The following is a 27,404-nucleotide window of genomic DNA, read 5'->3' on the forward strand; positions in this document are numbered from 1 at the left end:
GTGCTGTGAGCCATCTTGTGGAGAGCTCCATGTGGAAAGGAACCGAGGCCTCCCACCCGCAACCAGCACCAACATGCCAACAATGTGAGTGCGCCATCTTGGAAACAGGTCTTCCAACTCCAGTTAAGCCTTCAGATGGCTACAGGCAAGACCAACATATGATTGTAGCTTCATGAGAGACCCTAAACCAGAACTGCTCCCCAAGCCACTCCTGAATTCTTGACCCACAGAAACTGTGAAAGATACTAGAAGCTTGTTATATTTTAAGCTACTAATTTGGGGAGGGGGGAAATTTGTAGACAGCAATAGACAAGTAATGCAGTATTCATTAAGCGAATATCCAGTAAGCCAAACCTCCTAGGCTTTCAGTAACCCTTTGCAAGAATCCTTTTAAAAATTATCTCCACTATATCTACTCACACTTGGAAAAAGGGCCTTCATTGTCATGCACGACACAGACTTGATTTAGGCTAAGGACTGTCATGACTTCAAGGTCCCTCCATGGCCTGGGCCCCTAGGACTGGAGAGCTATTGCTAACTCTCTTGGTTTCCACAGCTCTTATCCTACTAAAATTCTAGAATCAGAGACTTTCAGATCTTTGGGGTCAAGCAGGCCTGTGTGTTCCTGGCTGCTCTTCTAAAATCCTGTGTGACCTCAAACAAGTAGCTGTACTTCTCTGAATCCCAGTGTCCCTCATCAGAAAACTCGAACACCAGATGCCTTGCTTATGGCTTGTTGCATAAAGTAGAAATCATACGTGCCTCATAATTGCCATACTGGAAACACTCGAGAGACACAGCTGGCCTTAGTAATGGTCAAACCACAGCAGGCAGCAGGCACTCCTTGGGGTATCAGGGAGGGGTGCTCCTCTCCCCTCTCACAGAGGCTGAGACGTGGCCCTATGGGGCTGCCCCACATGCTGCTGCACATCCTTGGCACATCTGCACCCCGACCGGTGAGTTTGAAGGGCCAGGTGAGCATACGGCCTCATAACAGAACTTGGCTGGAGACGGGTCTGCTTCCTCTTCCTCGTTAGTGTCGCCCAGGGGCCTGCGCCCTCCTTAGCAGAGGCCTGGGTAACGAAGGCCACAGCCTATTAATTGCGGTGACAGTGATAAAGGAAGGAGGGAGGCCGCTATTTGTCTTGCCCGTAACCTCTCGCATCATTCCAAGATGAATGAAAACTCATTTTCTGCTTTGATTCAGTCTAATTTCTCTGGGCCCCCTGGGCCTCATCGGTGGAAGGGACTCACAGCCCCTGCTGAGAAGGAATTGAGAAGCAGAGGAGGAGAGGTCAGATGTCACGAGGGAGGAAGACAGGCTCTGCTAGGGAACCGAGAGCTTGTCGGGGGCAGTGGTTGGAGCATTCATTCATTAAGCATGGGCTAGGTGATTGGATTCACTAACCAATCCCGTGGAGGAGGGAATCTGCTACCCATTGCATGGGTGGGGCAGGTGGTGGCAGAGAGAATGTGGAATGTGGCTTGCACAAGGTCACAAGGCTATGAAGGCCACAGCAGGGCTTCAGCGGGGAAGGCCAGTCCAGAACTGTCAGCTCCGGTCACTCACCACGGTGTCTCCCACCTGGATGAATGACTTCAATCATCATAGAAGCCCCTTGGAGGGTAGATGGCTATCCATGTTGGGGAGCCACCACCTGACCTGTCCATTTCCCCCAGGGGACAAGGAAAGGACAGGTAGGGAAAGGGACGGAGGGTGGACTTTTTTCTCCATCAAGGAGCAAAGACTGGATAAGAGCCTTGTGGGGATAGCCATTTTCTCTTTTGGAAGACGGAGGGAACAGTGCCTCCTGGGACCATAGACTGGCTGGAGGACGGTGACGAGCATGTGTGGGAAGGTGCCACACAGCTAGTAGTAATTCTCTGTGAAAAGGCAGAGGGAGTCAGGAGCCCCCAGCAGTCTGAGCTGTGTTATCCTAGACTGGTTAACCTGCCTGTGACTCCCTGCACCTGCCCTCCCTGGTCACTCACTGGATCCCCAGGGTCCCCTCTGATGATCCCGAGGTTCTGTGAGGCCCTCTTACCTGTCTGCTAAGATGTCCTGGCGGCCCCAGAGAGCTGCATGGGCTTTGAAGGAGGTGGAAGGCACCCTCTGGACTGGTTCACAGTAGAAACTCAGCAAAGTGTGTTGAATGCACTTCATACAATATCCTTCCAGGACTTTGGGACCGAAGGTGGAAGCGTTGAAATTGGGAGGGAGTTTTAGGCCACATGATACATGAGTACCAATGTAGGCTCTGCAGTCAAAAGGTCTGATGTGAATACCGGCTCTGTCACTGATTGCTGTGTGATCCTAGGCAAGTTGCTTTGCCTCTCTGGACCTCATTTCCCTTATCTATAAAATGTAATATCTATATAATATTACATATGATTATCAGCTAGCTTATGTAAAGTCAGAGCCTGGGTGTGCTCCCAGTGGCAGTAGCCAGAAAAGGCTGGTTTGGGGTCAGGATGTATGTGAGAAGTGAAGCAGCTGACTCCACCTGTGCCCCAGATCTGAAATACAAATAGCCTTCCCTACCCTCCCGCTGCAGCTCCAGCTAGAACTGAGGGAGAGGAGTCCAGACAAGATGCATTCCTGCCTCTGTAGAATGACTGCAGCCTGGCTTTGTCTCAAAGGGTCTGCAGGCGGAGCCCTCAGACGAACGTCCCTTCCCAGCAGTCTGGGAAAAAGGAAGCAAGACCCAGTGAAAACCACTACCTAGCCTGGCATTCAAGGCCTTCACAGCTTGGTCCCACCTACTCTCTCTGCTCCTACCCCCTCCCACCCCCATCCCAGTCTTACCCACTACCCAATGAGGTGTATGCTATTGATCATCTCTTTCTACAGATAGAAGGACAGAGACTCAGAGAGGCTCATAGTTGGGATGCGCAACCAAGTCTTGCTCATTCCAGAGCCCAGCTCTTAACAATTACCCTGCAAAATATATAGGAAAAATGAAGTCAGAGAGTCAGGAACTGTAAAGAAGGTGTAAAAGGAGCGTCTATAGAAAGTCATTCATTTGCTGATATTTACCAAGCACCTACTAGGTGCTAGGCACTCAGAGATCATGATGATGATGAGAGTAACATCGGTGATAATAACAATGTTAATGACAGTAGTAATGTGAAAACAATTGCTAACGTTTCCTGAGCTCCTACTATGTACTTGATACTGAGCTCTAGTTCTTACAGTAGCCCTTATGCAGTTACCATTATTGTGACCTATTATAGATGAGTCAGCTGAGGCTCAGAGAGGCCAAATATCGAAGGTCACCGATTTCATGCACCCGAGCGAGAATTTGAACCCTGGCCTGACTTTGAATAGCCATAATGATGGTGATAACTGTCTAGCATGTGTTGGGTATATTTTATGTACCAAATGGTTTGCTAATCACTCAAAATAACATAAGCTTGAGGAGCAGTGACAAATTGTAGACTCATTAGGTTGATCATTCATCTGTTTCCAAGCTTGCTGGGAGCTGCCTGCAGGGTTAGTCGGACCTGGGTTCAAATCCTGATCCCACCACTGTCTTTGGGACTTGGACGTGTTACCAAGTCCTTATCTTGGGATAAGGGAATGGGAAAATACTACCCAAATCACGGTCCAGATGGAACATACCTTATTGGGTAGGATTTATTTTTTCTTCCACTAAATTGTGGGTGGGGACATGGCAGAGACACTTGAGGTTTCAGGTACAGGGAGAATCTGAGACCTAAGAGAAGCAGGAGAGGGGAATGGAGGGAAGAGAAGGGAAAGAGACACACCAGGAAGGATAGGAAATTGAGGTGAGATAGAAGAAAAAAAAACAGAACCTAAAGATTGAGACAGTAAGGGACACAACAGAGATACAAAGATGGAGATGAAACAGAAAGAATGAGAAAGAGGGAGAATGATCCAGAAGCCAGGAAGATGCCGCCACAGAGAAACTGGGTCAGAAAGGAAGGGTCCCTCAAGCAGCTGGGCAAGGACAGAGACAAAGCTAACCCCCGTCAGCCCCCAGCTGAGCAGGGCTTTCAGCCTAGCTCTGCTGCTGAGCACGAAAAGCCTCTTCTCCCACATTCGAATGAATTTGATATTCAATCAATGAAGATTAACTCGCCCAAGGTAAGGGGGTTTTTACATCCGTAAGGAAGTCAAATACGATTATGCAGATGAGAAAATTATCCTGAGATGAAGAGCGGCTCATATATGATAATTCTGTGCAAGGGGGACTCCCATGCTGATTAGCATATCTTCAAGACCAGACTGAGATGGAGGAGGCGAGGACCCAGAGATGGGCACTTGGGGATGGGCTGACCACTGGGAGAAGTTGGCCCAAGATACTTGCTCCCTGATCACCTTTTTTGGAAAAGAGGTTTTGTCAGTAAGGCTTTGGCCAGTGAAGACCTTAATGAGAGCCTTGATCCTGCTGTGTCCATTGTGACTCCCTGGACCTTGGGCTCTTCTCTCAAACGAGAGTGCCCCAGAGCAGGGCTTCTCAAACTTCAAGGTGAGTACAAATCACCTGGAGATCCTCTGAAGATGCATATTCTGATTCAGTGGGTGTGGGGTGAGGGTCTGCATTCGTAACAAGCTCCCAGGTGATGTTCCCACATGAAAGAGATGTGGAGGGATAGAAGATGGAGTGAGTAACCAGAGTGGGAAGGGATGAAGGATATTGCCCTCGGACTACTGGGGACACTTGATGGTAACTGCTGAAAACAGTGCTTATTATATCTAAGCTATTTATATATGGGTGAAAAAAATATATACATATATTCTTAAGGGCCCTTAAGTGGAGATACTATCATTTCCATTTGAAGTTACAAAGATAGGAAGTTAGGTTCAGAGGCAAAATGATTTGCCCAATTTGAGTCAGGATTCAAACACAGCTTGGTCTGACCCTCCAAAGCCCAAGCTTTCCATCTAGCTATTGCCTCCCACCCCCTGGGTGACCTCACCCAAAAAAGTTAATGGCTGGACCCTGGGTCCTAATGCATGATGGAGCCAGGGAGTCCCTTCCTACCTGCCATGTCTGAACTAGGCTGACCTCACATGGTGGAGACGAGTGAGCAAGGGCTTGGAAGCCAGATGGCCCTGGGTTCAGACCCTATTTCATTAACTCTGTGATCTTGGGCAAATCATACTCCTTCTCTGAGTGTCAGAGAGGTTCCTCCTTGGCCAAACAGGGAGGATAAGACCAACTTCCAGTGTCGCCAAGAGAAGGAGATGAGGTCGGGTAACATGTGCATGGCCTGCAGTTCAGATGTAACAGTAAATTTTCCCCTTATAAGGGGATGGAGCCTGGCTGAGCCAAGGCTCAAAGATTCTAGAACTCTTTCCTCCCACCTTCATGAGCCCAGAGCCCAAGCTCCTCTTCAATTTTGTTGGTGTGATATCAATGCCAACATTAACCCAGTACTTCCCAAATAATGTGTCAGGGCCTGACCCAAGACTGTTTGGGTCAAGTGTAGGCTTACAAGCCTCTGCCGCAGGACCTCTTCTGCCCTCCCCAAGAAACTTGGGATGTGGCCCTCAGTACCACTCTCACAGCGTGTGCCCCCTTACCTGTTGGTGAGCATGGATGGGGCCCTTGTATTTCCCTCTGTAAAGAGAGGCAGTGGGCCTGAGCCATCTCCAAGGAATCTTCCAGCACTAGCAGGCTTCCTTTGCTCTCCCAGGAATTTGCCCTACACGGGGGGGGGGGGGGGGGTGCAAATGGGGCTGAAACCCAGCCCCTGATCTACTCACCAAGCAGAAATGAGGGGTGCCCCAGTCCTCACCCTACTCACCCTATCCATGTCTCTATTTCCACATAGCTTCTCAGGATCTCCCCTGCCCAGCCAGGGCCAGCAAGGACAGGTGTGGGGAGAGACAGAAAGAAAGGAGAGGAAAAGGGGTCTACAGTGATAGAAGCTGGAAGCCACCTGCTGTGTTCATGCTCCCGTGTCTCTGGAATGCGCTTCTCTGTTTATGTGCCTGCGAGTCTATATTGTCTCTCTCTCTCCTGTCCATGTGTGTCGGGTACTTGTCTGGGCATCTATGTATGTGTGTTAGCGTATCCCTGTGACTTTGTGCCTGTGTGTGTTGTAGATTTCTGTATGTCTCTTGCTCTGTGTCTGCCTACCTGTCTTTGATGTATGGATCTGGATATGTGAATCTGGAGGTGTCCTTGTGTACACATGTTTCTGAATGGGAGTGTAGAGTGTATGTATATGTGCATGTGTTTGTGGGTTTGAATGAGCGTGTATCAGTATGTATGGGTGTGAGTGTGTGTCTGCATGGGTGCATATTAGTTGGGGGTGAAGATCTGAATGTGTGTCCAGGTGGGTGTGTATTAGTGTGGAGGAAGACTATTTGGGGTGAAGACATTTGGGGCGTGTATGTACATCTGTGTGTGCATCTGTTTGGATGTGTATCAAGGTGTATGAGTGTAGGGATATGAGTGCATATCAGCATGGATGGTTATAGTATCTGTGTGTGTCTGGGCAGGTATGTACTAGTGTGTGGGAGGGTATGAATATGTGACTGTGTTTCTGGGTGAACTTAATAGCTTGGAGGGTGAGTATGTGCATGCCACCAAGTGTATCTGCTTATCAGTTTATGTGGTGTAGTGTATAAGAGTGTGGGAGGAGAGGCCTGGGTGGGTTGTAGCAGTGTGTGGGGGATATACATCCTATGTGAGACTGAGTGAGTATATAGTAGTCTGTATATTTGTGTGTGTATCTGTGTAGGTGTATCAGTATTTGTGGGGTGTGTGGTTCTCTGTGTGGATCTAACGGATGTGTTTCAGTATGTGGGGACTGTGATTATCTGTATATCTGTGCACACTGTGAGAGTGTCTGCTTCTCAGCATCTGGAATGTAGGGGGTGTGTATCTTTGTGTCTGAGCAGGGTGTATGAGTGTGTGTGAGTGTGAGTATCTGTGTGTGTGTGGGGGGAGTGTCTGTGTGCATGTCTATATATCTGTGTATCTGTGTGGGGCTGCACCTCTCCAGCTTGGCTGGGTCCAGGCACTGTAAATCCATCAACTCCACATGATTTTGTCAATTCTGACAGCTAACTTCAACATGACGACAAATCTGGCCCCAGAGGATATTAAGCAAAGACACATGAGCCTATAATTTTCTGCTTCCACGTGTGAGATGCTATAATAATCAAAAGAAAATGAGTTTCTAACTACCCCAGCTCTTTGTGCTGTTGCCTTCATGCCGGCTGCACTAATTGAATCACCCGGCACCACTGTATCAATGGTAACTTGGGTATTGGGGGGTAATCAGGCGTGTGGGGGGGACCAGCTTGGAGAGGTGTGGGGCTTTTGTGAAGGTCCCATCTGCCTCATGCACCAAAGCCACCCGCCGCCCGCCTGCATTTGGCTGGACAAACGAGCGACCGAAGGGCAGCCCCTCACCCAAGGGAGGGCCTGGAGGAGGGGGCACCTGTACCCAGATGCTGTGGCTCAGGCCCCTTGGTCCCAGGAGGAGAACTGTGTGAAAATAATAAAGATCCAGACTTTGGAAATGGGCCTACCTGGGTTCACTCCCGGCTGAAGTCCCTTTTATGTCATTTGACCTCTGAGGCTTGGTTTCCTCATGTAGAAAATGGGGAGTGTGTAGACAACCCTGTCTCCCTCACAGGGGCATTGTGAGAAGTGAGAACACACGGATTAAGCTCTCCTAGTTGCCTCAAAGAGAGGAGGCACTTGGAAGTTGCCATTACCAAATGTTTACAGTGCTTTCCTGTGTCTTAGCTGGCTGCCTCATCACTGTGTGAGCTAGGGCTCCGTATCCCATTCGATATCTGAAGAAACAGGCTCAGAGGGGTTAAATAACTCAGCCACCTGTGACACAGCTTTCTCTAAATACAGTTATGTGTGGTGATTTGAAGCAGGACGTGTGTGTGTGTGTGTGTGTGTGTGTGTGTGTGTTTTCAAAGAGAGAGGAGGAACCATTTCTGGTGGCTTCTGGAGGTCCTCCCTCCAACAATCCTGTGACTCAATAAAAATAATAGTTGCTCACCCTTGTATAGCACTTACCAAGGGCATTTACTGTGTATTAACTCATGTAACCCTCACACTGAGTTTATGAGGTACAAACACAATTATCTGTTTCACAGATGAAACTAAAGCACAGAGAGGCTGAGTAACTTGCCCAAGGTCACTTGGCTGGCAGGTGGTGAAATTGGGCTTCAAGCCTAGGAAGTCTGTCTCCACAGCCTTCATTTTTGTCTACCACCTGTTCTTCAAAGATCCAGTGGAACACCCACACCCTCACCGTCTTCTGTACTGAGTCCGTCATTTATCTCCTAGAAATATCCTCTCTGCTCACCTGATGGACCATTCCCCTTGAAGTGAGCCTCTGGAGAGGAGTTGACTCCATTGTGCACCCCCAATCAAGGTGAGAGATCACCCCCATGTTGCTCTCTACTTGTGCCTCACTTCCAATCAGACAGCAAATTTCCATCAAGCAGCTGCTCTGTTCCCTGGGCAGGGAACTGAGGGCTACAAAGAGGAAATTATAATTCCACATATTTGTACAGCACTTTACTAGTGTTTGCAAAGCTTAGAGCAGTGGAAAGAGCACAAGCTTTGGAGCCTGGGAGATCTGGGTTCTGATTCTGGCACTGTCCCTGACTGCCTGGGGGTCCTTGGGCTTGTTACTGAACATCTGCGACTTGATTGTCTCAACTACAAAATGGGAACAGTTTCCCCCTAATATCAGGAACAAGCCAAGAAGATCTGTTCTTATCACTTCTATCCCACACTGTACTGGAGATCCTGGCCAGTGCAATAGGACAAGAAGAAATAAAAGACATGCAGATTGAAAAGGAAAAAGAAAAACCATCTTTATTCACAGACATGATCATCTTCACAGAAAACCCAAAGAATCAACCCTCTCCCACAAAAAAATTAAATTAAATTTTAAAAAATTAAAAAAGCTACTAGAACTAATAACTGTAGTAAAGCTGATGGATACAGGTCAATTCACAAAAATGAATTGTATTTCTACATGCTAACAATAAACAATTGGAAACAAATTAAAATGGGGACATCAGGCCCCCCTCACAAGATTGTTGAAAGGAATAAAATGAGGTAATTTTTATCTAGGAGTATCTAGCTTACCTACTTCCTGATAGCTTCCTTGAGAGGGGAGAAAGAAAGAGTCTGGTAGAGAATCACACCCAACAGCCGTCCCCTCCTGTCTGTGCCAAAACCGCTGGGAGAGAGTATTTCTGATATGTCCTCAGTAGATGTGCCAATTGTAATCTTAGGGCTTTATAAACTACAAATTCGGGGAGCAGGGGCTGGGGAGGTGGCTCATCAAAATCTGGGGACTCCCTGGGAAACACGTCGCTGTGAGCACATGAACATTGTGCATCACATGGGCTGCCCAGAGAAGGGACTGAGAGTCACAGCCTGTATGCATTGTCCCTCCCTCCCTCCACCTACCCTTCTCATCTTTCTATCATTCCACACTTGTGCTGAGCCTGCCCCAGAGTGTACAATGCAATCGAAATAAATCTTAGGTCTGTCTCAGCCCAGGTCCCAGCCAAAAGAAACCCTAAGAGCTCCAAAAAGTACTGATTTGTAATGAAGCCTTTACAGAACTCTCTTGGACAAGCAGCAAAGTGGGGAAGGAAATTACATAGCACAGCAGACAGCAAACTATCTCAAAATCAGGGCGCCTGGCTGGCTCAGTCAGAGGAGTGTATGGCTCTTAATCTCAGGGTTGTGAGTTCGAGCCCCACATTGGGTGCAGAAATTACTTAAAAATAAAATCTTAAAAAAAACAATTCTCTCCAAATCATCTTTAGTCTTGTATTTCCCTGAAGTCTAATAGGCCACTACCCTCTCAACAGCCCTTTTCCCCTTCCCCTTTGTCTCTCCTAAAACTCCGGCTCTGCTTCCTCTTGCCGCCACCACTTGCCAACTGGATCAATTCTATTCGGATCCGGCTTTGGCCACTGATGGCTTTAAGCTCTGTTTGGGTGGGAGGATTCTTCACCTCCACATCTGACTCTGTCCCCTGATCAGCTCAAGGATGAATGGGCATTCATTTGATGGGAGGATGGAGAGAAAGGGGAAAGGAACGGGCAGTTATGCTTCGCCTCCTGGTACTTTATCTTCTTTATCACCGGCTGACCCCCAGTAGCCTTGTGAGGCAAGTACACATGAATAGTCCGATTTTACTGATTTGGAGATTGAGGCCCACGAAGAAATTCACCTTGTCAAAGTCACCCAGATAGTAATCAGCATAGGTAGGATTGAACTCTGGTCTGTATGGCTTCACAACCTTTATGATTGGCAGGTGGAGGGAGAGGAGGAGAAGTTCAAATAGCCCCTGCGTGGAGGGAAGGTAAGGGTGGAAAAAGACACTGATCACTGAGGCATAGTAAATGGAGACAGCAACATGCAGATCGGCAGGTATCACCATTTGTGGAAAAGTCAGGAAAGACTACATGTGTTTGCTTATTTTTGCAGAACAGATACCTGAGAATACCTGAGCATCTGGGGATGTTGGGTTTGCCCTTGGGATGGAAATTTGGTGCTGTGGGAGCCCCAGAGGATCCATGCAAGCGTGAGAGGGACCCATTTATGCTTTTTGGAATTTGAATCATGTGAATATGTCAGCTATTCAAAACATAAGTTGTTCTTAGAAGAAACAAATAAGTAAAAGAATAAAACATTATGCATTAACATTAAATTTCAAAATGAAACAGTGCCCAGACATTGCCGTGCACTTGAGGAGCACGCAGTGGGTCGCTTCTGGCTTTGGCCCTTCTAGAAAAGAGATGCGTGTTGGGGATCAGGGAAGAGAGCCCCCTGTGAGTCTGAAGCAGTAGTAAGGCCTTCTCAGCTCGCTGGTGCCCCTGGACGCTCCCTCTCCAGTCTGATGGGTGAGGGGCTGGCAGAGGAGGGGGGGTTTGCAGAGAGAGTCGGAGATGGGACAGGACATTTGGGCAGTTGGGGCCGATTTGTCGCCATTTTCACGGGCAGACTTGGGAATTAAGTGGCATGAAATTGAGCACAGACCAGGTTCCCCCCAGAGACAGGGCAGCCCTCGCCCAGGAGGGGAGAATGCTGAGGGGGCGGGGTGGGAGGGGTGGCCTGTGCCACGCTCCGCTGCTTCTGGGTGCAGATGGAGGGAGAATGGAAGGGGGCTGAGCCAGCTCCTCCTCCCCAACCCCTCCCCACCCTCTTCTCTCCTCACACAAGCAGAGGGTCTGCCAGACCCCAGCATCAGGCTGAGCCTGGGCTGGCTCCCTTGTGTCCCAGGACTCCAGGGAGTCAAGGTTGGGGGTGGCGACCAGACCAGAGCCCGATTCAGTGGGTCTTTCAGACCCATGTGCTTATCCCAGCATCCCTACCGCCATTTTTGCTCAGTGCCCAGGAATGGGGCCTAAGGGGAGATAAAGGATCTACCCCCGCTTCTTCTTTACTTATTTCTGACTGGGACAAAGGACCAAATGGGAGCCTGGGCTCCAGTTTGAGTTCTAATAGTGTGGCCTTGAGTAAGTCACTTATCCTTTTCTGAGCTTCCATCTCCTTTTCTGTAAAATAATAGTAATGCCCAGCATATATATGTGATGCTGGCCATGTGCCTGGCACTGTTCTAAGTGTCTTGTATACTGTGTGCTGACTCATTTGATCTCAGAAATACCTTATCAGCAGTACCGTTATCAATTGCACTCTCATTGTACAGATGAGAAAACAGATCATCCGACCAGTGAAGGATGAATATGGGATTTGCTGTTTACCATTCTCAGGGAGTCAAGAGGAAGCTTAAATGAGATGGTGAACATTTATAGTACAACACATGGTCCGTGTGTAACCCATGTTAGCTGCTGTCATCCCTTTAGCGGGAAACAGGATTCTAGAATGCAGATCATCAGGACTGTAAAAAATGGCCCAGATCGCCTTATCTGCACTCTCATGGATTTGACACACGGAAATCAAACTCCCAGGAAAGGAAAGTGACTTGCACAAGGTCACACACCAGGAGGGGACTAGGCTAGGACTGAAGGAATCAGTGACTCAAGCCCTCACTCTTCAGGATCCTGAGGACAGCCTCAGGCTTTGGGGAGAGCAGCCAACTTTCCCTTCCCATGAGGAGAGGCATCAACCTGGAAATCTCAATCCCCGTGGGCCCTGTGGGCTCCGAGTACCCACTCCCCAGGTGGAGTGAGACCTGGCCCCAGCCCCAGTGGGAGTAAGGGGACTAGACGACCTCGGTCTGCCAACCTGGGCACCTCCCCCCGGGCAGAGCTTTGCCCTACAATTAGGAAGGCTGTGTTTGCCTCAGCGCCAGGCCCAAAAAGCTCATGAAAGCCATGAGGAGCCCCACAGGTGGCCAGGGGGAAGACAGGCCCCATGGTGCTTAATAGGACCTAATCTCTGCCAGTGTTGTTGGAAATGAAAACGAAAAACAGCCGCGATTTTGTGGTTTAAAAATTAGCATGTGTGCCTACATCGTAAGCCCCTGGCCTGCATTACCATACAGATTTATCCCAGGCCCAGCACGCAGCCAAAATATGTAATTACACACAGGCTTGGGGTGGAAAAGTTGCTCTCCTCTTCGCTATCTATAGAATATGGATTTTTTTTAAATGAGGGAGAGATCTAGTATTTTGTGAGGGCCTTACTTCATGAGGGACAACGCCGGTGGTGGATTTGGGGAAAGGGAGGGTCTCAGCCATATCAGCTGTTTGGGGATTGGGGGATGGACATGGATGTGTGAACTTAAGAGCCATTTCCCTGGGCTGAGGGGGAAGGAGAGGAGGAAAAGGAAAGCCTTGGTATGAAGTACTACCATCTCCATGCTCCAGATCCCCATTCAGTGCTCACATCAACATTCTCACCTTTAATCTGCACAGGAAACCTGAAAGGTCAGTGTCCTTATCCCCACTTGAAAGATGAGGAAACTGAGGCGAGTATTGGGTGAAGTCCAGGATTCCAACTAATGACTCCAGAGTCTGTGCTCTTTCCAATATGCTACATATGGTCCCCAACTTCATTAGGCTCTCTTCACCTGACTGATGATCACTGAACTGAACTGAAGTAATTGCAGAAGAATAGGGTGGTGGATGCAGGAAGGTGGGTCGATTTTCAGCCATGAATACTGAAAGGGAGTTGGGGGTCTTCACATGGGGACTGACGGAAGAGAAAGAAAAACAGAAATCCTAACCCATTAGCACAAAAACTGACACACAGTAGATGTAACAAATGAATGATTGATAGAATGGATGGACCCTGAAATAGAAAGCAGTATCTTTATTCAGGGTTGGGTGGTGGAGAATGTCCATACATTGAGAGAGAAGAATAAGTCAACATCCCGATGTGGGATCAATGTCTCAATCCAGAGTTGGATGGGAAAGGAGTCCACATTCCAATGTAGGGATCAATACCCCAGTGAAGGTTTGGTTGATCCGTGTAATCTGGTAATCAGTGTCCCATGTGGGAATCAATGTCCCAATAGAGTCAGTTGAGAGGAATCAATGTCCCAAAATACGAATGGGGAAGGGAATCAACATCCCAGTGTAGAGATCAATGCCCCAATTCAGAGTTGGTTAAAGGGAATCAATGTCCCAGTATCAGGATCAATGGGAGGCAATGATATACAATAATGGGTGTGACAGTCAGTGCCCCAATGTGAGATCAATGATAGCCAAAGTTCCACTATCAGAATGGATGGGATTGGTGTCCCAATGTACACACCAGCTTACCAATATGGAGAATGGTAGGGTACCTATCCATGCCCTCTAGGCTTCCCTAGGTGGCTTTTACTTCTCTTATTTGATCTAAAGTTACAGTTCCCAGACTCTCTTGCCCTTTCAACCCCCTGGCTAAGTCCTCCACTGCAAAAAAGTGTGAGATGAGGTCAGTGTTCTGCCTGTCCCATGGCCCAGTCCTGGTTATCCACAGCAGTTTTCCTTAGAGGACTCCTGTTTCCCATCCTGTCTCTGGGGTATTCCACCCCAGAAGAGGCCACTTACTTTCTGGACACTATTTCCCACAGGGAGACCAGGCCTCAGGAGCCCCCCAGGGCCGAGCCCAAACCTGTAGCAGGTGCAATACAGTCACAACCTGTTGGTTCTTGTCTGATTGGTCAGATACATGTCTAAAAACCAGTTATTCATGTTATTTAACATTGTATCTGTCATTTGAATGATTGCTTCCCCCGTTTTACAGATGAGAAAAGTGAGGCCACAGAGGAGGGTCTGAATTAGAAGCCTGATTGCCTGCCTGCCGGCTCAGCCCTTTTCCAGCTGCATTAGGTTGACATGACAGAACCCCCCACCCCTGCCGACACCACCACACCCTGACATAGGTGGGTTCTGAGAGCTTATCACACAATTTGGGCAAAGGGGTTGAAAGCATCCCCTGCCCAAACCTTTACTTTCCTGCATCGTCCCCATCATCCTCCAATTCCCAAAAGCTGGCGGGCAGGAGGAAGGCCCCTGTTGCTTTCCAGAGTTGGAGATGGAGCCAGAGGGTGAGATGGGTAAACCCCCATCCTCAGCCGCCGCAGGGGCTAAAGGGGAGGGTGTGATTTTTCTCTCACTCAGACAAAAGCCTGGCCGTGGCATCTGTCGGCCGACTCTTGTGTCTCGCAGCTGCTCAACAGTCAGACCCAAGGCAGGTGCCAGTTTGGGGAGGGAGGGGACATGGACGCAGGCACTCACACCCCACTTCCTCCTCCTCCATATACACCCCTGCACATGCTATGCCTCCTGGCACCCGTCCCATCCTAGTAAGCCCAACCTGTACCTCTAAGACCTTAGCACTTTGGGTACAGGACCCCCATCCCACATGGCCCCAATGCCCACCCCCCCCATTTACTTGTGCTGCCAAGCCTGCTGCTGGCGCCCTTGGGCACCTTTGCCCGGCCAAGGAGGAGCTAGGAGGAGGGAGGGTCTGGCGGGAGATGGGGCCCTTGTGCCTGATGGGATGTCTCTCACTTAAGCTTCCCTTACTGGGGCCAGAGGGCTTCCTGGGACTTCCTAGGAGACTGGGGGCTCCAGTTCTTCAGATGAGGGGGCCCAAGATCACAGAGAGAGGCCGACACTGATGGTCGGGGAGAGAGGCAGAACATGGTGTCTTGTCAGGCTAAGCAAAAAGAGCAGAGAGTGTATGCATCTGCATGTGAAAGAGTTACCCGTGTGAGAACACATTCAGACAAACACGCAGGTGTGTCCATGCACATCTTTGCCCCACACACGTATGCATGCACACACACATAAACACACACACACACACACACACACACACAGAGCCATGTGACAAGTTGGAAGAGTATTTCAAATGCCCAAACACTCAGAATTCCGTGGTCTCCATGTTTTCAAAAACATTTATTTAGGTGTATACTTATTTATTTAAATCGTATTACCACCACTCCCCCTCTGGAAAGAAAAATCTTAAGGCAGCTGAGACTCCTTCATTTAGGCAACTAATTGTAAAATCTATTTTATTGTCCACATATATTTTTTTAATTCTATGGGCAGAGGAGAATGTGATAAGGGCAGTGGGGAAGGGGAGTGCTGAGGGGTTGCCCTATTAAGAAGATGATGCAGGAGGAAAAGAGTGTTTCTGTGAAAGCCACTTGGAGGGGGGGAAATGTATAAATTTTATACAGAGATGCTTGTGGGCCCCTCCCTGGTGCGGTCCTCTTGACCTCTTCCTCCCCGCTCCCAGTCTCCCGGTTGCCTCCCTCTTCTCCTCCCTGCCTGCCCAGGCTTCTCCTTCCCTCCCTCCCCCCCTCCCTTGCAGCCCCCACCCCTCCCCAGGGCCCCCTCCTCAGATGCAATCCCCCTGCTGTAATTTCTGGGGGAATTGCTTCATCTCGGGTGCAGATATATTTGTGTCAAGGTGCAGCTGCACAGATAGCCTTCCTCTATGCATAGTAAGAGGGTTTCAGAGAGAGAGGTTGTGCCCAGAGCAAGGCCTTATCAGAGCAAGCTGCCTGCCATTTATCTGATTCCCCATCAAATAGGAAAACGGGCCTCAGGCTGCTGCTTCCACTTTCCTTGGGAAAGCCATGGGGGGAATAATAATTTACTCCAATCTTTTTGTTTCCAGCGCTCACCTTCAGCCTGACACAGCCCAGGGTCTCTCTACCACCCCCTGCACCCAGCAACACCAGCCTCAGAGTACAGGGTTGGACCCCAGCCCCTAAGGGCCCACCTCAGGACACCCCCCAGAAATGCCCTTGCTGGTTGAATGGACCTTCATAATGGATTGGCACAAGCTGGAGAAGATACCCTTTGGCATCAGGGAGTGTAGACGCAGGGGCGGAGAGGCAGGGACCCAGTGGGGAGTGGGGGAGGCTTGGCCTGGCTGCAGGGGGCCTGGCTCCCTTCCCAGCCCCCACACATATGCAGATCCCCCATGAACACTCACTGTGTGTGTGTGTGTGTGTGTGTGTGTGTACACGTGCATTTGTCAGACTTGACCCTTTGAGCATCCTTGTAGGAGGACCCATCAGTGCCTTCATCTGTGTGTGTCTGTCCATCTGGCTCTCTGTGTCTGTGGTGGAGATGCATGGAAGACCGGGGGCAGTTTCTGTTCTGAGTCACAGACTCTGACCTCCCACCTCGGCTCACAATTCCAATGGCCAAGAACAAGCCCAAGACAGGATGACAGGGACTGTCTGAAAGCGGGTGAGCGGTGAGTGAGGGAGGGGGCCGAGCCGGGCCTGGCAGCAGTCATCTTGCCTCACCCTCCCTAGTGGAGCTTCTCCGGGGGCAGCCGGCAGCCCATCTGGTGCAGGAGATGCAGAGAGGTGGGGGGGGGGGGGCTCTCCCCACAGGCCAGCCATAAATCACAGTTATGTGGCCGGGGGGCAGGGGGAGGGCGGGGGCCAGGGGGCAGCCGTGGCAGCACACGCAGGACGGGGCAGAGAGGCCAGGGTCAGGTGCAGCTGTAAATTGTCACCTAAATGCTTGCAAGCGAAGGCTAATCAGGGTGCTGTGACAGAACACACCTGGCCCTGCCCAGCCCCGGAGGTCATGCTTACATCTGTGCAAGCACATACACACTCACAGATCCAAAACACACCTGGAAATGTTCCACTCCCAGAGCTGTGCACACAAAGGTGTCACACCCATACCTTTGTGACATGAGTCACAAAGACACATGTGCACACCAAACTTACTTCTGCCATGTGTATACATACACACACACAGATACACACACACACACACACACACAGAGGCAGCTCTGCACCCACTCATGTTCATTCGGACCCAAGGACACAAAGATCTAGCTAATACACCTCAACATATGCACACACACACAGGTAGGGATGCAAAGCAGTGGGCAGGTGTACAGCACAGAGAGCAAGCGCAGCTTGGAGGGCAAGACCGTGTCTACCCCCTGTAGGATAGACATAGGAGCGAAAGGAAGTAGACCTGAAGGGCGCCTGGGTGGCGCAGTTGATTGAGCATCTGTTAGGCTTAAACCAGGATCTCACAATTTGTGAGTTCGAGCCCTGCGTCAGACTGTGCTGATAGCTCGGAGCCTGCTTGGCATTCTCTGTCTCCTTCTTTCTTTCTGCCCCTCCCCAACTCATGCTCTGTTTCTCTCTCTCTCAAAAATAAATAAACATTTAAAAAATAATTTTAAAAAAAGAGGTAGACCTGCTTAGTGGAGCCATGCCACCCCCAGCCCCAGAAGCTCCAGTGCCTGGATTCTCTTCGCAGCCTCTCAGCCATCATCCCTGCTTCTAGAAGTTCAACGCTCATCTGTCAAGAGCTCACACCCTTGTCTGACCTCTCCCTGCACCTATGCTGCACCGGCATTTATTAAACACCTACTCTGCATTAGACAAAGCCTACTACGTTAGGCTCTCTCAATAGGATCCCCACCTTCAAACTTAAAACCTAGCCCAGAAGATGGATAAATGGGCAATTACAGCACTCAGGGACTCTTGCTACAAGAGAGGCTAGCCCAGGGCAGTGGGAGCACAGAGTGGGGCATCCAATCCAGTATGGAGAGGGAGAAGGAAGGCTTTCTGTAGCAAGCTCTGGCTTAGCTGGGGCCCGATGACAGGCAGGAGCTGGCTAGGTAGAGAAGTGGAGTGAAAGAAAGGATGGGCCCAACCCCACAAGAGAACGGCAGTGGTAGAGGGTAAGTGCTGAGGGGTCATAATGGGACCTTGACTGTGTGGTGGTGCACCCCATAGGGTGCTCACCTTGGAGCCTTAATGCCAGCAGAGACACCCACTGCACTGCCCCACATGGACCCAGGAGGGAACTAAAAGCTGGACCCAGCCTTCCCAGCAGGTGCTACAATCAACTTGTATACAGGCTGAGGGTGAGAGGGCTCACAAGGAGGACTGAGGGCAGTGCCGGCTAAGCCCAAGGACAAGGACATGGAACCTCTGCTCAGGCCCCCTGGTTCTACTCAGTTTCCTTCTCCACTCTGGAGCCTTTTCATACCTGCTCAGCGTCCCTCTCTGAGTACCACGAAGCCCTTCCTGGGACCAGAAGTGGTGCAGATGGGGGTTTAAAAGCAGGGCTCTGGTTCTTGGTCTAACCAATTATCTGCTTGCCCTATTGGACTTCTGAACAGGACCTCATTTGAACAGAGAACTCTAGGTATGAAAAACGTTAATCCATGAGACAAGGTGCAAAGCCATCTTGGCATTCAGAACCCTCCTCAACTTCTCCCTGCCCAGCCACACTCAAGTGACTCAGCCTCCTGGTTCCCTCCATTTGCCACGTCACTGTACTCCTCCATCCTCGCCAGCCCTTCCCTGAGCTCCAACTCTGTTCTCTCTCCTGTCCAGCCATACTTCAACTCATCATTTTTTATTTTCAAACCTTTCTTGAGTGCTGGCAACATCACAATAGACACATTATCTCGTTTCGTCTCCTTTGTAAAATTCTTCAAGGTGTAGCTTCATTTTACAAGTGAGGAAAGAGAACTTAAACGATCTGCTCAAGGTCACTGTCACCTTGAAAATGCTAAGGAAAGGTCAATCTAGATCCAACCTGAGTCTCCAGGCCCGGGATCCAACCCCCTTTCTTCTCTTCCACTCCACAATGACAGTGGAGCAGGGGCCTTCCGCCCTCATTCTGGCACCAAAGCCACAGTAGTGGCCAGGAGAGTTGAAGGGAGAAGAGGACCCAGGTATCCTTGGAAGCAGAGAGAGGGGCAGGGAGTCCTGGCTGAGGGCCAGAGGGCCCAGGGCAGTCATTGCGGGACAGTGCTTGTGGCTCACATGCTCAGAAGTGGAGGCTATGACCGTTACATCTTCTTCAGGGGTGTTTTATCTCCTCCCTTGATGAGGCAGCCTCCTGAAGTCAGGCATCAGTGCCTCAGGGAGGCAGAACAGGAGAGAAGAGTGCAGAAGCTCTGGGCTTTCGGCCAGGCTTCTGAACTTCTTAGAGCCTCAGTTTTCCCATCTCCTAAACAGGAATGTTGGTATCTGCCCAGGACTGTTAAGAGAATTAAATGTGGCTGTGCCAGGAGCCTGCACATGGTAGACCTTCCCCAAATGCGGGCAGCTTGCTCCCACCCTGAAATCTCGGGGTGGACTGCGTGCTTCCCAAATGGTGGGGATGGCTGGTGGTGGGTCGCTGGGGCTGCAGAGGGCCTCTGTTCTGGGCCTGGCGTGCAGGTGAGGCGCCAGGGCAGGGTGAGGGGCCGGCGGCTCACTTTCCCTCCTCCTTCCCCACGGGCGATCCTCTCTTGCTCCAGGAAAGTAGCAGCCCCCTCACAGTTTAAGCAGATAAAGATCAGGAACACCGGGACTGCCATTTTCTGGAGGAACTCAGCTTGTTAAATGTTTGTCCCCCTGTGTGCTGCTGTCCTGCTGCCCACCCCACAGCCGCCCAGAGACCTCTGGTCCCCCTCACAGGCCACCAAGGGCGGGACCAGTGCCCCCCATCACCAACACAGACGGTGACCTGATGCAAATTGGCAGGCAAAGGATGGAGCAGTCGATATGGATTAGAAGGAAGGACCTCCCATGGCCTGGGACCTGGGGCCCGGGGCCCCCACTGCTCAGCTTCTTTGCCAAAGAAGCCAATGTGGCTGGCAGCCAGTGGGCACCCGGGTGGAGGCCACAGCCTCAGTCCACCACTTCACCCTGCCACAGAGCCCTGAAGAGCTGAGGGTACCGAGTGGGCAGAGGTGTGTAGAGAAGGGGGAAGGAAAGCAAGGAGGGGTAGGGGAGCAGAGAGGCGGGCAGCTGAGCCTCAGGCCCGATTGGCTTCACACCCCCAAGCCAAGTGAGTTTTCTTAGTGTTGAGAAAATGGTCAGCAGCTTGTCACAGTCCACTGGCTCCAAACAGCTTTCTGGAAACATTGTTGAATTTAAATCCAAACACAGAGATACCTACATACATGCCTGTCACTCCTCCTGCCCCTTCCTCAAACGCAAACACAGTTATCTCAGGGCTACATACACACTATGTGATTCAATTCAGTCCAAAAGCATTTACTGAGCGTGTGCCAGGCATTGCAACCACAAATGGCCTCATGCCCTAAAGGAACATATATTCTAAGAGGAGGGATAAATGTGAAAGTGGTTATTACGGGGCAGGGGAACAGGTGCAGTTACAGGAATACAAGCCATGTACCGAGGAAAGAGCAATTAATTCCAGGGTCAAAGGAGGGCACTTTCTGAGCAGGGTTTTTAAGGATGAATAGGAGTTTACCAAGTGCACAGAATGGCAAAGAGATCATCATGATTGCCTGCCTCCTGCCATCTCTGACCACACATTGCACTTACCATTTTGCAGACTGTGACTTTCTGTTATGAGTTTTCGTTACCCCCCGTTCTCTATGCTGCTCCAATTGCCTGAAATGTTCTTCCTCTCCTTCCCTTGACGATTCCTTATTTAACCTTTGAGACTTGCCTTAAAGAACTATCCTTTCCTCTGAGAGTGCTTCAGCTGCCTTCTAGATGCTGCCATAGTGTCCTATGCCTTCCCATTCCCAGTTCTCAACACACTTGCATGCACTTGTTTGCTCTGTGGGGGCAAGGACTTGTGTTCTCTACAGCATCAGAGACAGTGCCTGACACCTTTCAGGAGCTGGTCCGATGGGTGGGTGGATTGATAATTTGGATGCGTGGATGGATGGATGGATGGATGGATGGATGACTTGTTCCAGGAGCTACAAGTAAATGAAAATGTAGGATTGCAGAGGTATGCAAAGTACAAGGGGGTGAGATGATGGTGGGAGAATCATGGGAGATGGAAGGGAAGAGGCGGGCAGGCGTGGGAATGTGGAAACCCTTATGGCCCACACCTCGTGCACATTGGCATACAGAGTGAACTCTAGAACATTATCAGTACAAGACTCCTTTGAGATAACGTAGTCCTAACCTTCATTTTATAAATGAGAAAGCTGAGGTCCAGAGAAGTAGGGTTTAAACCACTCAGAGGATGCATCAGTGGCTTTTCTGGGGTTATACCCCCAGGCTTGAGCTCCTGGTCCAGGGCACACTCAGCCTCCTGTGCCTGATGGAGGGGTTCGGAGGTTATGAGACCACTTCACACACTCACAGCACCTGTACCCATCAGAGCAAGTGCCTGAAACCCAGCTCAGGTCAGATCCCTGTGGTCAGAAGGATGGTGCAGGATGATTGAGTATGTCCGGACCTCACGTCCATGCCGGAGAGCAGGAGAGGGCAAGGCACAAGGACTGACCTCTCATCAAGTGACCTGGGAAGGTGTGGTCAGTACTCCAAAGGAAAGGGGTGCTGCAACGGGGAAGTGCAGTACCATCATTGTCCTGGAGAGCTGGGGTCTATTAGAAAGAGTACTCAGAAATAATAATAATGACAACAGTAATAGTAGTCTTGAGTATGCCATGCAAACTCTCTGCATGCACTGTCTCATTTAAACCTAGAGTCTAAAGACTCAGGTTTGACTCCCAGCTCTGTGATTTACCAGACCCTGGGCCAGTCACTGAACCCTTCTGACCCCGTCTCCCCATCTCTAAGTTGGGAAGAACACAGCCCATCTTCCAGGAGCTGCTGGGGGGTTCTTTGTGAACCGTGAACAATGGGTGAGATGCTGGAGGTAGGAGAGGTTCACGGTACTGGTTGTCCATTGATCCCAAGTGGAGACAAGGAACAGGGAGAGGCTCTGAACCAACCAGAAGGTGTTCAAGGCCAAGGAAGCAGCAGGCTGGCTCCCAATCTGACTTGGCAGGAGGAACATGTCCACCCAGGGCACAGGAAGCCCTGTTCTGGGACCCTCCCCCCCGGCCTGGCCACTCTCCTCCCTTCCCAGAAAAGGGGGTGAAAAGAGGAGTTAATGGATGACAGGGCCGGGCAGGAAGAAGAGAGGATTTTTCATCTTAAAATGTTCTGAAATAATTCATATTTGCTTTGCAGGACGGCATTGTATGCTTGTCAGCACTGTAATAACTTCTGGGCCTTTATTTATTGTTTTGCCTTAATGATTTCGTGTTGCTCTGTTGTGGAGAATTCTCAGTGTCTTATAACACATAATGGCAGAGAAGGCCCAGGCCGTGGCAGGCCCTGGTGGGAGGGGGCCATGCTCCCCACTGAGGCCCTGCCCGTCCCCCTGGAGTCAGCAGAGCCTAGAGCAGGAGACAGCAGTGGTCAAGCTCTGTGGAATGTGCTTTATCCCAGAGGGCCAATTCTCACAACACCCTGCAGAGCTGACCCTTTGATCCCGTTTTACAGAAGTGAAAACTGAGCCTTTGAGAGATCATGGGACTTGGCACCTGCCTTTGTGTTAGCAAGCTAGGATTCAAACACAGGTCTGGGGGTGCCTGGCTGGCTCAGGGGGTAGAGCATATGACTCTTGATCTCGGGGCTGTCTGTTTGAGCCCCATGTTGCCTGGAGAGATTACTTAAAAATAAAATCTTTAAAAATAATTATAAACACAGATCTGTTGTATTTCAGCCTTCTGGATATGGGGGTGGGGGGAGTCTCCAGCTGTGGTGTGTGTAGGACTAACATGGGGGAACTTCTAAAATATGGGTTCCTAAGACCCAACTCTGCAGATTGGTCTTGAGTAGGTCTAACACAGTGCCCGAGGCTCTGTATTTACCAGCTGCTTAGATGAATCGCAGCCACATTTGGGGACTCAACTGGTGGCTGAGGCCACACTAGTCACACACTTGGCCCCTGTTCCTTAAGAGTTGTGGTCCCACAGTCGGCCATCTCTGTCACAAACACCCTGTCAGACACTCTCCTGTGTGCCTGTCATGCTCCATCCTGCATCACTGAGAGCTTGGACTCCCCACCAGACCTCTATCCCCTTCAGTGAAGCCAGGAAAGGAAGGGGAGTTGAGGGAGGGGAGGCTTTCTTGGTTGCCATGGTGATTCTCCACCTCCCAGTCTGCGGCGGGGGGCGGGCGGGGGGGTGGGGAGGCAGTTTCATTGTGAGCCTCCAGCCAAGGCCTGGAGGGAAGCAAGCTGTCCTGGGCAGGGAGGAGGCAGAGGGGTGGGAAGAGGACTCTAGTCGCTGGGGAGAGAGAAGAGGGGAAGGAGGGGTGCAGAATAAGGTTGGGGACCCCAGGCCCAGGGCAGCGGGAGCAGAGAGCCAGCCCCTCCAGATGCTGGGGCTGCCAGCCTTCAGCCAAGGGGTGGAGAGGGGTGTGTGCAGAAGCTGAGGCTGACAGCGCCTGATGCTTCCTGAGCCCAGAGCTGGCAGGAGCCCCCGGGCAGGTGGTGGCAGAGTTGCAGGGATGGACGAGACAGCCAGAGGCTGGCACAGACCAGAGTCAGAGCCCCAGGGCCGGGAAGACCAGGGCTCTGAAAGCAAACAGGAGATATGGAAAAATAAAAGTGGCAGAACCCTTCCCAGACCCCAGACTGTAGCCCGCTCCGACCCCAAGCCGGGCTGGGGCTGGCACAGCCTGGGAGCCCAGCCTGCTGGGCTGGGCTGGGCTGGGCTGGGCTGGCAGGCCGGATGGCACAGGCTGTGGCAGAGGCAGATGGAGCGAGGAGGGGGCCTGACCCCCAGCCCACCAGGGAATAGCTGGGATTGTCTGTTCTTTGGAGCCCTCCCACTGCCCGGCCCCCAAACCTCCCGCCTCTGGGAGCAAGGCTAGGGAAACGGGAAATAAAGAAGCCACATTTCTGAGCCAGCGTCTCTACCTCCTCCTGCTCCCTTTGGCTCGCTTTCCCTGCCTATGGCACGCGCTGCCTGCGCCCAGCCTGGCTCTGGCAAAGACCAGGACGTCGTGGGTTGCAGCGGGGGTGGGGAGGACAATGTGAGGGAGAGAGTGGAGGAGGGAGAGAAGCTGGGAGATGAGGAAAGAGGCCTGGTGGGTGCCATCCCCTTCCCCACCATTCGTTAAGCCAGCATTTACTTTGTGCCCGGCTCCATTTAGCACTTTGTCTGTATTCACTCATTCGGCCCTGACGAAAATGAGGCAGAGAGAGGTTGCGTGACCTGCCCAAGTTCACACGCTAGGGATCAGCAGATGGAGGGTCTGACCCAGGAGAGGTTCAAGTTCATGCTCTTAGCCCCCACACTCAACTGCCTTTTGCCCCTACCCCACTGTTTTAGTCTTTAAACGTCTTTTTCCTTTTTTGCCCCATCTTTTCTAAGATTTTCTCTGCCCAGTTTTTATTCCTTCTGACTGCGTGTTCTAGTCTACCCAGGTCACCAGGCCAGCACTCTTGCATCAACGGCCATACGCAAACACATATGTGTGTGAACACGTGGATGCTCATGTGGACACTCACGTGCATGACCATTGGGGAGCCCACAGGCATGTGAGCAGACATGCACACCTCTACACAATAAGCACACATATCCATGTGTCTGTGTACCTGTGCACAGTCCATTCACATGTGTATCCACCATATACACTACTCCCTGGGTAGGTCTTGAATGTTCTCACCAACAGAGCATTAACTGTGGCAAAATAATCCCAAACAGTGGTTGAGCCAAAGAAAAAATCTCTTTGGCTTTGCAGTAAAGTGCTGCTTGGCATATGGGGGTTTTGGCAATACATTTACCTTTCTAGGTTTAGCTTGGGCTGATGTGACTTCCTGAATGTCTGCAGCTTGGCAGCCCTGGGCTCTGGGTAATCAGCCCCTGAGAACCTGCCAGATGCCAGGCCTACAGCCTGGCAAGTCACCTACCAGACACTCTCTCCAGTCCTTACAGCAGCACGTGAGGCAGGCCTTGATGTTCCCATAGCCCAGGTGAGGGGCCTGAGGCTCATTGAGTTGCCATTTGCACAGTCACACAGAGAGAGTGAGGACTCGAACCCCAGGTTGGCCCAAGGGTCTGTAAAGCTTGAGTGCCTGCAGGTGGGTTGGTGAGCCAGACATGTGACTTCCCAGGCGTGCCTCATCCGTCTGGAATGTGGCTGCCTCACCGTCTGGTCACGTCTGGGCCCCTCTTCTGCGGCCAGGCTGGTGGGCGTGGATGGGCTGCCTTGGGTTCACGCTGAGCGCTCTCCAGAAGGTCCCACACAGGCCATGTGCAAGTAGGTCTGCAAAAGGCTTTTCCCCAGTGATGATTAGGATGATAATGATGGCTTAGATGATACAAAGACCAGACAGACTTACTCACCCCATAGACTTAGGCCTATGCATTCCTTCAGCGTTTCTTGAATACCTGTTATATGCTTGACATTTCACTGGAGTCTGAGGTCAATACAAACAGGAATCAAACTTGAACTCTGCCTTCCTTCCAACAGCATAGGAGAACAGTGTTCAGGTATGGAGATAGCTTTCATATAAAGCTAAAAGAAACCTAAGTGCTATAAGAGAGCTGCAGATAAAAAGTGAGAGGCTGCTTCCAGCTTGAGACATCAAGGAAGCCCTCCTGGAGGAAGAAGTGTGTGCTGAGTTTTAAAGAGTGGGGATGATTTGCGACTGTGAAGGAGAGGGGTTCTGAATTTCCCAGCAAGCACAGTCCAAGGTGCAGCGGGATACTGGGAGGTGCATTGGGAGAGCAAGGAGCTACATTTTCTTGTGTGAAGGGAGTGCCAGATGAAGAGTTTGGACCCAGGACAGGGAGTTTGGACTTTTATAGACAATAGGGAGTCGTCAAAGATTATTGAGCAGGGGAAGGCCTTGGGAACTGTGTTCATTTAGGAAGACTAAACCACAGCTGTGAGCAAAGGAAATTGGAATTGGACGTGCGTGCATGCACACACATACATGTACATCCTCAGAGATGTGCAGACACATGCGTGCACAAGTGTACAGGCCCAGAAGCACGTGGTTCATTCCTGAGCCTGCCTTCTTTTAAATTTTGAATTGTATCTGTTGATTTGAATAGGTAGCACATCTGCCTGACCTAAAATTCAGAGGGATTTCAGAGAATACATGGAAAAAATATAGCTACTCCCAACACCATGCTCCGCGACTCCAGTTCCTCGTCCCAAAAGCAAGCACGGTGGCCACTTTGGGAACTTCCTTCCAGAGATGTTTTATGGGAAGACAAGCAAATATCCAGGTGCACTCTTATTACACATGTTGTTCTGCACCCTGCTTTTCTCACATACTACGATCAATATCTTGAAGGCCCGTACACATTGGCACATGGATAGCTGCCTGGATCTTTTTAACAGCAGAAGACTATTCCACAATCATTGGGCACGAACGCTATTTCTGGGTTTTGGTTCTCACCAAAAATTCTGCAATAAATAACTTTGAATATATGTCATTTTACATACTCCTTCATTCAATCATTCATTCAACAGACATTTCTTGAGTACCACTATGTTCTGGGCAGCAATCCAGATGGCAAGGATAGAACAGTGAACAAAACAGGCAAAATATCCTGGCGTTGTCGAGCATACCTTCCAATGTGCGTGTGTAAGTAAATCTGCAGGACATATTCCTGGAGGTGGAATCCCAAGTCAAAATGTCCCTGCATTTTTAAATTCTAGTAGATAAAGCCACATCCCCCCACCCCCTCCCACAGAGGTTGTCCTAGTTTACCCCTGCAATGTAGGAGGACACTGTCTATTCCCTCACCCTTTACTGACAAAACACTATCACGTCTTTTGATCTTTGCCAACGTGACAGGTTAAAAGTTTGCATTTCTCTTAGAATGAATGAAGTTAAACATCTTTTGATATATTTAGGAACAATTTTCAGGTCCTTTTCTGTCAATTATCTATCCTTTGCTCATATTTCTTTTAGGTTGTGGATCTTTCTCATATTGATTTGTGGATTCTCTTTATCTGTTAAGGAAATTAGCCTATGATATGAGTTACAAATAATTTTTCCTTAGCCTATCATTTGTATCTGGACCTTGTTTGTAGTGTTTTCCTTTTCTTTTTGCAGACTTTTTAAAAAATGTAAAATAAGATTTAAGAAGAATTTTGTTAATTCCCAGCATTGTCTTTCATGGTGAAATGCTTGCTAAAGTTGAGAAAGATACAGGTCTCAATAACATAATCCTGGGTTCCAACCTAGATTTTTTCTTAAGTTTATTTATTTATTTTGAGAAAGAGAGAGT

At 50.1% G+C, this 27,404-nt stretch overlaps 1 long non-coding RNA gene across 1 annotated transcript; it reads left to right on the forward strand.

The window, feature by feature from the left end:
* Window positions 1–26,573, forward strand: LOC120248120. The gene is made up of 4 exons (XR_005532498.1): window positions 1–84; window positions 8,292–8,379; window positions 14,172–14,310; window positions 26,217–26,573. It is a non-coding gene; the product is annotated as an uncharacterized LOC120248120 (long non-coding RNA).
* The last annotated feature ends 831 nt before the right edge of the window (window positions 26,574–27,404 follow it).

Source organism: Hyaena hyaena, unplaced genomic scaffold (assembly GCF_003009895.1).
Source record: "Hyaena hyaena isolate Hyena2069 unplaced genomic scaffold, ASM300989v1 scaffold_568, whole genome shotgun sequence".
Taxonomy (NCBI): Eukaryota; Metazoa; Chordata; class Mammalia; order Carnivora; family Hyaenidae; genus Hyaena; species Hyaena hyaena.